Source organism: Oreochromis niloticus, linkage group LG13, assembly GCF_001858045.2.
Source record: "Oreochromis niloticus isolate F11D_XX linkage group LG13, O_niloticus_UMD_NMBU, whole genome shotgun sequence".
Lineage (NCBI taxonomy): Eukaryota > Metazoa > Chordata > Actinopteri > Cichliformes > Cichlidae > Oreochromis > Oreochromis niloticus.
Genome location: NC_031978.2, coordinates 12,921,867 through 12,936,375, shown reverse-complemented (window position 1 = coordinate 12,936,375; position 14,509 = coordinate 12,921,867). Strand labels below are relative to the sequence as shown.

The 14,509-nt window shown below is 40.5% G+C and overlaps 1 protein-coding gene across 3 annotated transcripts in view; it reads right to left on the bottom strand.

The window, feature by feature from the left end:
• Positions 1 to 14,088, bottom strand: part of chrm3a (cholinergic receptor, muscarinic 3a) — a 79,801-nt gene extending 65,713 nt beyond the window's left edge. The window contains exon 1 of one of the 3 annotated variants that reach the window (XR_002064196.2): positions 13,691 to 14,088. The gene's annotated coding sequence lies outside the window, so the exon portion shown is untranslated. Of the gene's footprint in view, positions 1 to 5,449; positions 5,604 to 13,690 lie in introns of those variants that run through there. The other 2 variants (XM_005474184.4, XM_005474185.4) reach the window with 2 other exon arrangements.
• Between the last annotated feature and the right edge of the window lie 421 nt (positions 14,089 to 14,509).

Below are 14,509 nucleotides of genomic sequence, written 5' to 3'. Positions count from 1 at the left end.
AAACAAAGAAAAGTGACTGCAGCTCCAGGGGAAGAATGTCTTGCCTTGGATGCAAACATCTGCCCCATGAATTGTCATTTCATTTTTTCCATGGCTCTTTGAACCATTTCATAAGGACACAAAGGGAATTCTTCTTGAAGCTCTCACTCTCTCCTACACCCAAATAAAGTAAGATTCAATGAATTTGTTTGGTTAGGCCATTTTAGTCCCGTCAAGTACTTGCACTGTACTCTGCAGACATGCATTAATAAAAGTACACACTACAGCCTTGTGCAGGAGAGTCGAGAAGTTGATGCACAGTCTACTGTGTGTTGTAGAATCTGTGTGACAGATCTCTACAAGATGCATTAAAGTTTAATACTGCTTGAATCAGCACATGCGCTCAAAAGTTGCAGGGCTGCACATTTTCCTGTACTAAGATAATTATTCTGTAAACCGGAGCATCCAAAACATCTGCCCGGACAATCTGTTTCACATAAATAACCTGATTAGAACACAACTTTGTTTTAAGCATTTTGACACATTTCGCATTTCACCCTTCGGCTGCTCTTAGACACATTCAGCAGTGAGACAAATAAATCTTGGTTTAGACACCTGGTGCTGCAAAGACTGAAAGAGTCAAAACACATGAGGAATTTCAACTGTCTACAGAGTCAAAAGCTCTCAGTATTCTTGCATTGTTAATGTTACTGTTCACTAACAAAGCATTACAGCACAGGCCAAGTGGTTTAACTCCCAATTGTACCCAGCCACTAGCAATTAAAACACATAGGTCTGGCAGTAATGTGATTAACTTTCTTCACATTAGCACAGGATAGTTCTTGGAAGTGAAACTCGGAATTAAGAAGGAGCCCAAACACTGGATTGTGAACAATGTAAATAACCTCTGCCACATCCTGATTATGATATATGGAAAGCAAAGCACTCTGCTCAAACTCCTGTCCAAAGCTGAGACACAATAAACGGGGTCATTACCAAACCAGGGAAATTACTCAGACTGTGTTTCACTTGCTCTCCAAAGAACGGTCGATCATTGTTAACTTATTATATCACCTCAGATCCTGATAGCCAAAGTACAAATAATAAACAGAGAGACAGCAAAGAGGTCACAGGGGTATCCATCTCCCCTGGTGGCTCTCACCAGCTAAGGATTAAGCAGGATGCAACTAATGTAACGATAGCAGCTTTAGGAAAATGAGGAAGATGACTGCAAACTCTTAACTGCCCCTTCGTGCCTCAGTTGAAAATGAGATTTAATGAGATTATTTTAAAGAGCTTTAGTGAGACTAATCTGGATAAAAAAGAGCTGTTAAGTAAACATGAACAGCGAGAAAGAACAAAAAGGTGGCTCCGCCTGGAAGAAAACTTCAGGAGTGCTCGGGGTCATCGGCAATATGTCGTCATTTTAATGAAATATGTGAACTCTCGAAAGAAGAACTGCAACAACTCACCCTACCAGCAGAATGCCTTCTGTTATCGCGCTTTCAGTAGTTTATTATTTTATTATTATTCAAAGCTACGTGCACGATTATATTGTAATTATAGTATTTAATAAATTGCTGCATGGCAGAATAATTTATTTGTGGAACAAATAAACAGTGCCAGTGTAAACATAATTGTTTAAGTCAGTAGATCTCAGTAAGCGCACAGAGCAACTCCTACTCCTATAGTTGTCTGTATCTGCCAAAGTAACACTTGCTACAATAAAGTCTGCTGCATTTCTTCCAAAATATAAATATGAATTAAACGATCATACAAGTCCTGAATCTTTTGCATTAATCACAACAAACAAACACACATTCACAGTGTTGTGATCGCAATCAGCAGCAGGACAGCATCTCCTCCGCTCCGCTGGTAGTGTGTAAACAGAAACCAGAAGGGGGGGGAAACCAGTGAAACCAACTTCAAATGAAGGAAGATGTGAGCCAACATTTTTTGGACTGACTTTTAAACGTGCTGTTTGATAGCTTGCTAACTAATCCAAAGGTAACGTTGCCTGCCCTTCGTGTTTTCGACCAGCTTCAGTCACGCAGTTGAGACGGAGGCAGCATGATACGTGTGAAGATATGTGCGATTTGTTTTGAATGTGAGAAAAGTTCATCTATATGAGAGCAAATATTTGACAGTAATACAGAATGCCTGAGACGCAATGTCATGCCAAAAAGGCAACGGCAAATCTGCACTGTGCCTCCTAATCTATATGAACACAACATCAGCTGTGCTCCTTCATCCTGCTCAGCGCAAGCAGGTTTGTTTGAAGCAGCAAAATTCCCAAACTAAAACTAAAGATGGCGCCTTCCTTTGTGCTTTTGCCAGCCCCGCTACACCGCGACAACACAAGCCCATAGTGTCCTTTGTCTTCCCTGTTTGCCTCTTTCATTTGAAGAGATTTAAACTGAACTCACGCCAGGAATCCAGATGTATAAATCAACCATGATTCAACCATTGAATTTTCATGTTTACACTATATTTTTAGCTGACAGAATATTGATAAATAATCAGCTCCTGCAAGTCCACTGTGTTGCCTCTGTATGCAATAAATATGTTCGCCCTAGGTTATGATTACATTTCATAGAAACACAGAGGGTACCAAGCCAATAAACAGTTTCCTTTTTTAATACCAACATTACCCTGCCAAAAAACTTGTATGGAGACTCGCTCTGCAGTTCCATCAATCCTCTGTTGTTCCTGGCCTGCTCATCATCCTAAAGACACCACTAAATTTAATGTACTATGGCTGTCTGGCGCTCCCTCACATCACTTCATTTCTGTAAGACCTCTAGAATCCGTGGAACTCTTTCTACATTGACTTGAAATTAGATCCAAGGCTACACAAATAATGTTGCAACTGTTCTGTGGCAAAAATGTTTGATAAGGTGTGTGCCCAGTGTTTGCTATTGCCAAGGGTTTCCACAGCTGATAAAGGCGCACAAAAACAGACGACTGCTCCTAAAGCCTTGTCCAGTGATTCATGTCATTGCACTTCTCCAACAAAGCTTTCATGTCATGCCAAGTTACACACATTCCTGCAATGGCCTTGAGATCATTATCACTTTGCTAAGTGGAAGTAATCCCCAGGTAGATGTTAAAGAGTTATACTGCACCATCCACAAAAGGTAGAGGAGTGAAAATACCAGCAAGGGAAAGTAGGCTTTCCCTGATCCACACTAAATCAGTACTGTTGCTCTGTGTTACCTTCTGAAGAAAAAAAACACAAAGGTAAAGCTTACATTTTTATTTTTTCACTAAACTTTAGTGGCTGTGCATTAAAAAAAATCTGTTGGGGCTGCTGAAATTGATGCAATGCAATTTCAGCAGTAGCTTTGCGTGAACCCACGCAAAGCTACTGGTCCGGACGGGATTCCCGGCCGCGTCCTCAAGTCATGCGCGGCTCAGCTGGCTGGAGTGTTTACACACATCTTCAACCTTTCCCTCTCTCTGTCTGTAGTCCCAGCCTGCTTCAAAATGGCCACCATCGTCCCTGTACCCAAATCCTCCACCATTTCCTCATTAAACGACTGGCGACCTGTAGCCCTAACCCCCATTGTGAGCAAATGCTTCGAGAAGCTGGTCAGGGACTTCATCTGCTCTGCACTACCCGACTCACTGGACCCTCTACAGTTCGCATACCGCCACAACAGGTCCACTGATGATGCCATAGCCCTGACACTCCATGCTGCCCTGTCACACCTGGAGAAGAGAGACACGTATGTGAGAATGCTGTTTGTAGATTACAGCTCAGCATTCAACACCATCATTCCCTCGAAGCTGGACAGGAAACTGCAGGATCTAGGACTGAGCAGCTCCCTCTGCAGCTGGATCCTTAACTTCCTGTCTGACAGACGCCAAGTGGTCAGACTGGGCAGCACCACCTCATCCCCCATCACACTGAACACTGGTGCTCCACAGGGGTGTGTACTGAGCCCTCTCCTGTACTCACTCTACACCTACGACTGCACGGCCACTAACAACTCCAACATCATTGTGAAGTTTGCGGACGACACTACAGTGGTGGGTCTTATCACCAACGGTGATGAGACGGCCTACAGGGAGGAGGTCAGCGCCCTGACCCACTGGTGTCAAGACAACCATCTCACCCTCAACGTCGCAAAGACAAAGGAGTTGATAGTGGACTTCCGGAGGTGCAGAGGAGTACACGCCCCCATCACCATCAACGGCGCCGCTGTGGAGAGAGTGAGCAGCTTCCGCTTCCTTGGTGTACATCTGGCTGAGGATCTTACGTGGTCAGTACACATAAACAAAACAGTGAAGAAGGCGCAGCAGCGCCTCTTCTTTCTCAGGAGACTGAAAAGATTCGGCATGAGCCCCCGCATCCTCAGGACCTTCTATCGCTGTGCCATTGAGAGCATCCTCACTGGATGCATCACCACCTGGTATGGCAACAGCACCGCCTACAACCGCAAAGCTCTCCAGAGAGTAGTGCGGTGTGCTGAACGGATAATTGGAGGTGAGCTTCCCTCCCTCCAAGACATCTACAGGAAGCGGTGCCTGAGGAAAGCGGGGAGGATCATCAAGGACTCCAGTCACCCCAGCCATAAACTGTTCAGACTACTTCCATCAGGAAGGAGGTTCTGCAGTATCCGGTCCCGTACCAGCAGACTGAGAGACAGCTTTTTCCACCAGGCCATCAGACTGCTGAACACGTCATAGACACCTCACCCTCACTACTGGAACTTCAACATTATGCACTCCATACTGTACATTAATGCCACTGTTTTGCACATACCAACCTCTGTATATTTTATATATCTTATTTTATTGTTTACTTTATTTCATTTGTAAAACATGTATATACACACTATATACACACACACACGTAGAAAAACATATTTAGTACACACGTTCAGTAATGTATATACCTTTATATATTGTACACATATTTATTACTTTTTAGATTAGCCATTTTTATATTTTGCTTGTTTTACGTTATTGTATTTTTGCACAACTCTGTTGCTTGAGAAGCTCGCACACAAGAATTTCACTCACATGTACTGTACCAGTGTACCTGCACATGTGACGTGACAATAAAAGTGATTTGATTTGATTTGATTTGTCTTATGGTACTAAAAGAAAATGTATTGCTTTTCTTTTTTTTAAATTAGGGTTACCCTGGAGTACCACTTGAAGCTCTTTTCTGACAAGGTTTGCATCAGAAGTTTTACCTTTCTATAGTCAAACCATGTCTTTATAGATATATATTGAGGTATCAAAACTTGTCATTAATGACACAGGGAAGGCGCTCATCTTTATGGGGGGAAAGTTTAGAAAAAAAGATCTCCAATATAAATGAATCACCGAAAAGTTAAACCAATACTTCCTACCCTATTGCACTTTTAGTCTGCTTTGCTTTCGTCCTTTCCAGCTCATAGCCAGCATGATGGGGTTGAACGCCCACAGACTATGTTGGTGTTTGATCATTTAAACTCACCACAAGTCTTTTCTTCCAAAGCTTTGGGTCGTTATCTTGCTGCTGGATGAATCCATGTCTTTCTACTTTTGAAACATGCTTTTTTCATACCATTCTGAAAGCAATATATAGTACTACTTTCAGTGTCGTATTATCCTAATATTGCAGACAAAGGGCGCAGTAGCACAGTTTGTTCCAACACTGACTCTGTAATCAACTAAAGTGGAAGCACCTGTAGGAACCATTTGCATTAACTTTTAGGCTCATTTGACTTGTATGTGCGCTACTTTCCATTAAGAAGAACGTGAAATCCCCATAAAACATTGCACATCTGTGTCCCTCTTGTCTAATTCCAGCTTCAGCTTTCAACTTGTCCAATAAGAATAACTCACCATGGAGTACAAAATAATAAAGTATCGAACCAAACACTTCTTAAGCAGTTCGCTGACAGTAAAACAATTTGGCGAAAGTCTAAGGAAACAAATACAAATACACTTTTGTTGCTTTGGAGTCTAATGTCAAAATGCCTGGAGGCTGAGAGCCTTGTTGGCTTGAATTAATTCCCCTCTACAGAGTTTAGCCCAAGGGCATGCTCTACATCTTGCCGTAGCCTCGAACAAGTTCTGCAACTGACTGTTTCTTACTTAAATGCCAATCAACCAGACGAAAAAGGTAGATTCAAAGACAGGCACTGGATCAAGCGCCCTTCAAAAACGGCATAAATTGCCACTCTTAGACCTGCTTCAGGGGAAACATAAAGAAGTGTCATGAAGAGTGTTTCATTTGACTTTACTTTGAGCACGACATTTTCAACTTTAACGTTTGGTGCAAACTCCAAGGAATGATAATACTGAGACGGGCGTAAAGCTACACCAGAGGCAACAGATAATCATCAGTTGAAGTGCAGTTAAAAATATTAGTGAGTAACAAAAACTGGTGTGTAACACTATGTAATAACTGTAACACAACATTTGATCCATAAAGCATGACTGCAGCATCTGCTCAAATTCTTGATGGATGGGGAAGAACAGATGATTTCATGACAAGCTTCACAAACAGTTCAACATTCAGTTTGAGGAAAACTATTAACACATTCTTCTTCTTCTTCTTCTAGAAAATGGTATAATAGCCCATAGTATCATATCTATGCAATCAAAACTATATAAAAATCAACCAGAGTTAAAATGTATATGCAAATCGACACTACTCTTAAAAATCACAACATCAAGATGAACACAGGTGCAGATTTTAAGAAATGCTGTTGATCACCTGGTGACCTTTTTAAAACTTTTTTTGCCACTGTCTGTCTTATGCCACATGCTGCTCCTTGAGTAGTTTTTTATGAGTTCAACTTTGGTAGAAGATGATCTGCCCTGTTTTAATTGCGCAACAGGTGTTAAATGAAAGAGAGTAAAAAAAAGAACCAAGGTACTTCATAGGTGTAAAGCAGCTTGAGACACATTCTGAGGGATGAACAGACAGGATCAATGTAGATGAAACACATCTGAGCTACAACCCCAATTCCAAAAAGGTTCTGACACTGTGTAAAATGTAAATAAAAACATAACACAATGATTTGCAAATTCAATAAACCCATATATTTTGCACAATAGAACATGGAAAACATATCAAATGTTTAAAATGTTCAATTTTCAGAAAGAACAAGGGTAATTTTGAATTTGATGACAAAAGAAGTTTTGACAGGGCCACATTTACCACTGTGTAGCATCCCTTCTTCATTCAACAACCATCTGTAAACATCTGGGAACTGAGGAGACCAGTTGGTGATGTTTGGAAATTGTCTGATAAGGGCTCAACGGCCTTGTGTCTTTCTTGTAGTATGTTTTGTTTTATGATGTGCCAAATGTTTTCAGCTGGTGAAAGATATGAAATGAAGGCAGATCAGTTCAGCACCTCTTCTACTACAAAGCCACATGGTGTAGTAGATGCAGTATATAGTTTAGCATTGTCTTGCTGAAATATGCAAGGTCTTCCCTGAAAAAGACATTGTTTGGATGAGAATAAATGTTGCTTTAAAATTTGCATTGCATATATCTTTCAGTTATTAATACTGCCTTTCCAATTTTACATTGAGAAACATTTTTTCTGAAACCGTGCATTTTTTTGCAGACTGGTGAACCTCTGTTTACTTCTGAGAAACTCTGCTTCTCTGTGGTGCTCTTTTTATATTCAATCAAGTTGCTGACCTGTTGCCAATTAACCTAATTTGTTACAAAATTTTCCTCTAGCTGTTTCTTTATTAGTAACCCTTTTTTGGGCCTTTTATTGCACAACAAATTGGAACTGAGGTTGTACTTGCGATTTCGCAAAACAGCAGGGAATCTGTCATGAAAAATTTACATTTTTGTCACTTGCTAAAACTCATGGGGCACTAAAAGAAAAACAACACAGAAGTCACTCATCTAAAATAATTTATGTTAGAAAATTATTCACCTTACACCAACCTCTGACATGATTTGGAGATGAACCATTGCAAAACACCAAAAAATGTGATTTTGTCAAGATATGCATTCAAGCTGAGTGCCTGGCAAACAATTTGATTCACTTAATATGAGCCTCATGAGCTGGATTACAAAAGCAAGAGAGAGACTGACGGAGACAAACAACTGGATAAAACACAAAAACAAAGTGCAGCAGGCATTTTTCAGTTGTAATGTGCTAAAACATTTCATGGTGAAATCCTAAAAAGAACTTACTTACTGATAAAGTCTGACAAACTCATCTTGACAGGAACCAAATCACAAAGCATCGTCTAATCTAACTTTGTGTTGGAATGATTAGACTTCAAACACTCTCCATCTACTTTTAAATTAGGAGATCCATGTTGTGACATTAGTAAAATAGGCTTTCTCTGCCATCATCTCTGATAATGAAAAGGCATCATTACAATTTCCAGAAATACGAGTGCCTGAGCATATTACGTGATATATAAGACTAGAAAAATTAATAAGGCATTTTTTGTTGTACCACATGTTTCTCTTTACTTACATCTCTCACAAAACAAATATTCACACTGAATTATATAGATTAGCCTTATTACATAAGTGTTTTAATAGCATGTGTAAATCATCCGCTTATTATTATGTATAATAGCATTACTTCAACCCCGGCATGCCATTAGTAGCTTATCATTGTCGTGGGGGGGTGGTCTTAAGGCAACGATAGAGGAATGATAGAAGAAGTGGTCGTGGTGGTGCATTCAAATGCACTTGTTTCATTTCAGCCCAGCATGAGTCTCTACTGCAGTTTTACTTTTTCACAGCAGACATTTGGACTTGTCACAGTAGGAAAAGCACAGGTGACTCAGTTCCATTATCTGTCTCAGTAAGCCATGGGACAGGTAAAGCAGTAATTCACCTGTGTTTTCTCTAGTGTGACAAGTCAAAATGTCTGCTGTTAAAAAAAAGTCAATTTTACTCTAATTTCTTTCCATGTGTTGTGCTACAACTGTGTGCTTGTGTCTTTTGCACTGTGTTTGTGCATGTGTGTGGTGCAGCAGGGCGGAGCAGACAGTTAAGTGCAGAGCAACTTGATGTTACTGTACTATAAGTGCAGTAAAAACTGCTGAGGGACGGGAAGCTAGAACTGCCCGGTCCATTAGCAGATGACCCGTTTGGCTCTACAGGACAAATATTTGTACGTTTATGAGAAAGGAAATAAAAGTGTCCAACTTTCTACAGCCTTTTGCCTCTGAGAGCACAGTCAAACTCTGTTTTTATCTGTAAAGAACAGCAAAATGAAAGCAATTGCAATTAAAGTAGGAAAAGCACTGGATTGTGACACAGTGAGTGGTATTCCCGCAGTCTGAAAAATTGTATAAAATACCCTGCTGACAGAAATCATTGTCACTTGTAATCATGCCCCATAACAGCAAGCTGTGTAGTACATAGCGCCGCCTTAATGATGAGAAGTAGCATTCTTCGGCATGTCAGACAATATGTTTGATAAGCCTGAACATTTAAGGTGGTAATTTTGACAATTTACACCATTATACGTAGGTGTTCTATATCTTTTGATAAAAAATAGACAGTGAGTGTTGCATTGTCTGGAAAATGCGAGAGGGCGTGGTCTTTGAAAAATCCAGCGGTGTGGGGAAAAAAGAGAAACGATCAAAGAAAGCTACCTTTAAAACATCCAGGCACTCTTTTCTGTAATAGAAAAATGCACTGTCTCTTAAGATTATTGAATAGACTCTCTGAGTTTAGTTGTGTTCCTCAAAGTTTAAGCATTTCACATTTTTTCCTTTCATTTTTCTTACTGACACGTACTCCTCATACATCACAGCATTTCACCCAAAATCACACGTATCACGAATCTGCTCTCTAAATGAGTCTTGGATTTGTTTATTTCAGAGTTATTAGCTGTTGAGGATTATGAAACTGAAGCTAAAACAAATGTGTAAACAGAGGATAATTGCCATCTTATTAACACTTGAAAATGGAAATACCAATCCCCACATAAAACTTTATTAGTTGGCAAACCAGACTTTATTAGGATGACTAACCATTCGGCTCACATCAGCTCAAATGAGTATAAGGAGCATATTGTTAAAAAAAATGTGTTCGGTCTGCATATACTTCAATGTTCACGAGCTACTGTGAATGCAAAACCGTTCTGCAGTGAGGAAACGAAAGACCGCTGTATGTTAGAGTTTCATTTACAAAGCAATCTTTACTGTAATCAATACCGTGTGAAAGCATATTAACTCAGAATAATAAACAAGCACTCAATGACAACAACATTAATTGGAACAAAGGAACATGAGAGTTTGAGTCCGTGTGAATTCAAACATCCGTCATTTTCATAATTTCTCCTTTTCTGTACCAGTCACAACTCTCCAACATCTGAACTGGGCCACTTGTTGTTTGTAGCTTTTGACTCACAGCGTACACATCGCTCTGGCACTCTATTACTGGCTGTTGTCATGTTCCTGATCTATTTTTCTCACTCCCTATGCGTACAGTAAAGCCATCCTTTGCCTTGAATGTATCCCGCAGGACCTCCCCTGAAAATGATGGAGGATAACTAGTTATTGACTTATCTGACAGGAACTGGCAGAAAGCAGACATAAGAGAGCAGTCATATATTAGACATGAATATGAATTCCCTCAAGTGAGGTTTTGCTTAGTGAAGAGAGTCAGAGGGTATAAAAGAGGCAGTGACATATTACAGAGGAAGTAAAAGGAAAATTCAGAGAAAAGTTGAGTGCATCATAGCACATCTGACATTTGCAAACATGTATGAAAACACTCTACTGTGCCGCACAACTGCCAAGTGACTCTCAGAGCAATATTTACAGCTGACACATTCACCTGTAAACCTAAAGACAACACAAACTATCTGCACTCTAGCTCTATAAACCACTCTTCTTTTCCTGGCTAATGCCCGACCCTTGAACTATTCCTCGCCTGCATTATCCTGAGTTAGGTGTGTATAGTTGTGTGCTGAACATGCACAATATCCTAAGGTAAACATACAGCAGCATTTTTGCCAGGCCTTAAGTCAGGCACTTTATTGCCACCAACTATAAAGAGCTGCCCCCAGTCAAATAAATGCTAGGTTAAAAACATGCTCTTTGCATGAGGTGCCAATATAACTGCAGCGCAGCCCTAAAATAAATGAAAATATATATATATTTCTGCTTTAAATGTCAAAGATGTCAAGCTGCAGATTAGGTATCTGAAGCCAGTGTCTTCCCAGCATTGAGTCTCTGAAGCAAAACAGGCGCTATGAACCTGGGACAACAACAGTAGCTGCCCAGAGAGAGCAGAGACAAAGACAAACAGGCAAAGCACTCACCTCATAAGGCTTTACCGTAATCACACCCTGCAGCAGCCCATCTACTCACAGGAAGAACAAGGGGGGATGCAAGAAGGAGTGCAAAGCTGTTTATGGATAAGATAACTGAGCATGCACTGATTGACACCCTTCTATCTGAAGCCGAAAACACCAGTCCCATCAGTTTTAGTGATTACCAGAAGCACACAGTTTTGCCCAGGGAGCCTCTCAAACTGAGACATTTAAAGGCCAGCTACAAGGAATTTGTGTTATTGTTTTAATAATTGAACTGAGATGGAAAAGTTTCTGCCCATGTGCTGTCTAAAGATAGACACTGTTCTTTGCTCTGTTGTGGTCTGTGTGGCTGTGAAAGTGGATTAAACAGGCTTTAACATCAAGACGAGCTCTAATGAAACCCAATGGGGGAGTTAGCCAGTCTGTTTGGCCAGCTGACTCCTGTAAAATACCCATCACTGTCTCCTATTTTCTGCTCTAAAAGTAGCCTGGTGGTGCCAGTCAAAGTACACTGCAGCCTCAGGGTTTTACTCTTGTACTGACGCCTTTGTCTGAATCATAAATTATTTATTTCATCTAATATTCTGCGTTCTTGTGTTTCTTTTTCATGCAGCCTGTCATTTCTTAATACATACACACCACTGTCTGTGCCAGTCATTGCCTAAAACATCTGGCACACTTTAACTAAAAACTGAAATGGATAAGATGGAGATTTGTGTAGAGATCTGACACTTTTGTTGTATGGATTTGTACAGCCTATTTACAGTATTGTTACAGGAAGTCACAGCCTGGGTTACTGTTTCCAGTGTTGATTCTACGCTTAGCTAATCAACTGCTTGAGGTATCGCCAAACAGGCATAAAAGAAGCATTGATTTTATCATTAAACTCTCAAAAAGTAAATCCAAGCCCCTCCTTCTAATGATCAAACTGAGTGGAGGGAAACAGTTTGACTTTTGCTTACCAACTATAGAAGACTATCACCTCACATCAGTCCTATAAATACTTGTAATACCGCACATCTTATTTTTTTATATATCAGTAGATATCAACAAGTTTGGAACCTACAGTATGAGCAGAACAACAGGTGTAGAAGATAAAAGCAAAGACATTTTCATGTTCTTTAGAGCCATCTAGACCTGTCGCCAGGATCAGTAGTACTATCCTCCACCCACAGCCTATTTGGAAAAGTCATAATGATGATCAATACAACAGTAGCACCGTCCACAGCAAAACCATCGATCAAGAGAGGAAAGCCTGAAAAAAATATTAGTCAACCAATATTGACCGGGGCGCAAACAATACATCACACAATGAAAGCTCTATTGCTGTTCACCTTCTCTCTCATGTGTCTTTTTTCTCTTTTGTGAATGTCCTCGCTGCATTTCTCAACAAAGGAGGCAATGGAAAGTCATAATCATCGCAACACATTCCTGTTCACCCTTTAACAGACTTGTCACAGACCCAGCAGTCAGCACGATACGGAACTTGACGCACTGTTCCCTAACAATGGTTTTGTTGATATATAGATATAAAAAACATGCTGGTAGTGTTGATATGTGCAACGTATTAAAACTATCGAGGTTTACAGAAACTGTAAAGGAATCACAGAGTGTATAGGAGTCTGTCATTTCTTTACAGCTACTGTGTTGTCAAACTCACACTCTGGTTTGTGTGATGAATAACTGCTGCAGTGGACTAAAAGAAAAATATTTGCACTATGGCACAGATGCCATTGCCTCTGTTCTTACTCATTATCCAGTGCAAAGTCAAATGTTCCCTCACTGAGAGGGAACATTCCTTCACATTGCCATCTATGGACATCATAAATAAACAGTCACCCGAGTTAATAAATGCCTTCCAATTGCCATGTAATAATGCTATTAATTGCTTCCCGGTCCACAGCAATACAGAAACAAATTCTTTATATCAGGAAAGCAAATAATGATGCATGTGCCACAAGACGAAGAACACGCTGCGCATTAAGGACGACCTCTTTTGGTGAAAATGTGCCTCTTTTTGGAGATTTTTGTCGAACTTCTGGTAATTCAAGATTTTGCTCATGATAGGAATTTATGATTTTCAACTTTACTAAAGCATGACGCTTCAGAAGCCACGTCGTCTTTTTACAGGACAGACATGTGAAGAGCGCGAAGGGTTGGGCATGGATGCTGAGCCGGCGGACGGCAGTGGCACTTGTTTTCTCAAACTTGCATCCAAACAAAAGCAGATCGAACCCGCATTGCTATCCTGTATATAATGTGTTCGCTTTGGAAACAAGTGCATGTAATAATTGTATTCAGATTTTTCCGGAACTTCAAAGTGAAGCGTTGTGGGACGAAAAACGCGGCACAGTAAAGCAGCTGTAAATCGCTTGTGGGAGTGTAAAAAGATACTTTTCTTGACAAAATATTTCCCAAACTTTCGCTTTTTGTCTTATTCACACCTACCTCACATCGTTTGCGGATGCGCGCGGTCAAAAGCGGCAGAAGTAGATGAGGAAAAGACAATCCAGGGAAACTTGTCACGCGTCCATGTTTGGCACATCAGCAGTACGGCAGTCCAATCTAATCACATCTGAAGCGCTAACGGTACTAAGCTAATGGGGCTCGGCACCTTCTACTGTCACCGAGACGTGGATTGGGCGGCGATGTCAGGAGCACCGCGGGATCTCCAAGGGCGCACGGAGAGTCACTGCGGCGGGATTGGTCAGAGGAGCCGTGACGCACCGGCAGGTGGCACACCCGTGGAATAAAAGAAGTCCATATTCATTCATAGACAATAGCTCTGGGGAACCGGAGGGAGTCATCGCACACAGCGGCAGATTAGACTGACAGAAATCTGTAAAAGTCATGCCAGATTCCACACAGTCAGGTTCCTCCCTGCTTCAGCTATGTTTGCCCAACTGCAGACGGTGTCATGGCCAAAGCTTCAAGTTTTTGAGTTTCACACAAAATATTTCATATTTCGTATATTACGAGCAATGATATGCATTCTTTTTGTTTTTATTTTTATATATAAAATATACAAATAAAAAAAAATATCTTCAGGTTGTTTATTGTAGCCGTCCACCGATCCTTACACATAAAAAGAGAGAAAACCTATGGATGTGTTCAATGAGAGCTGAAATGTCCACTCACTTGTTTATTTTACCCAATGTGAGGAAAAAAAACAAGGCAAGTGGAAACAGTGTCTGTTTTGACACTGAGCATAATTAAGGGAGCCAAAGCAAATGTTTAAATTTTTTTTATATAAACACAAATAAGAAG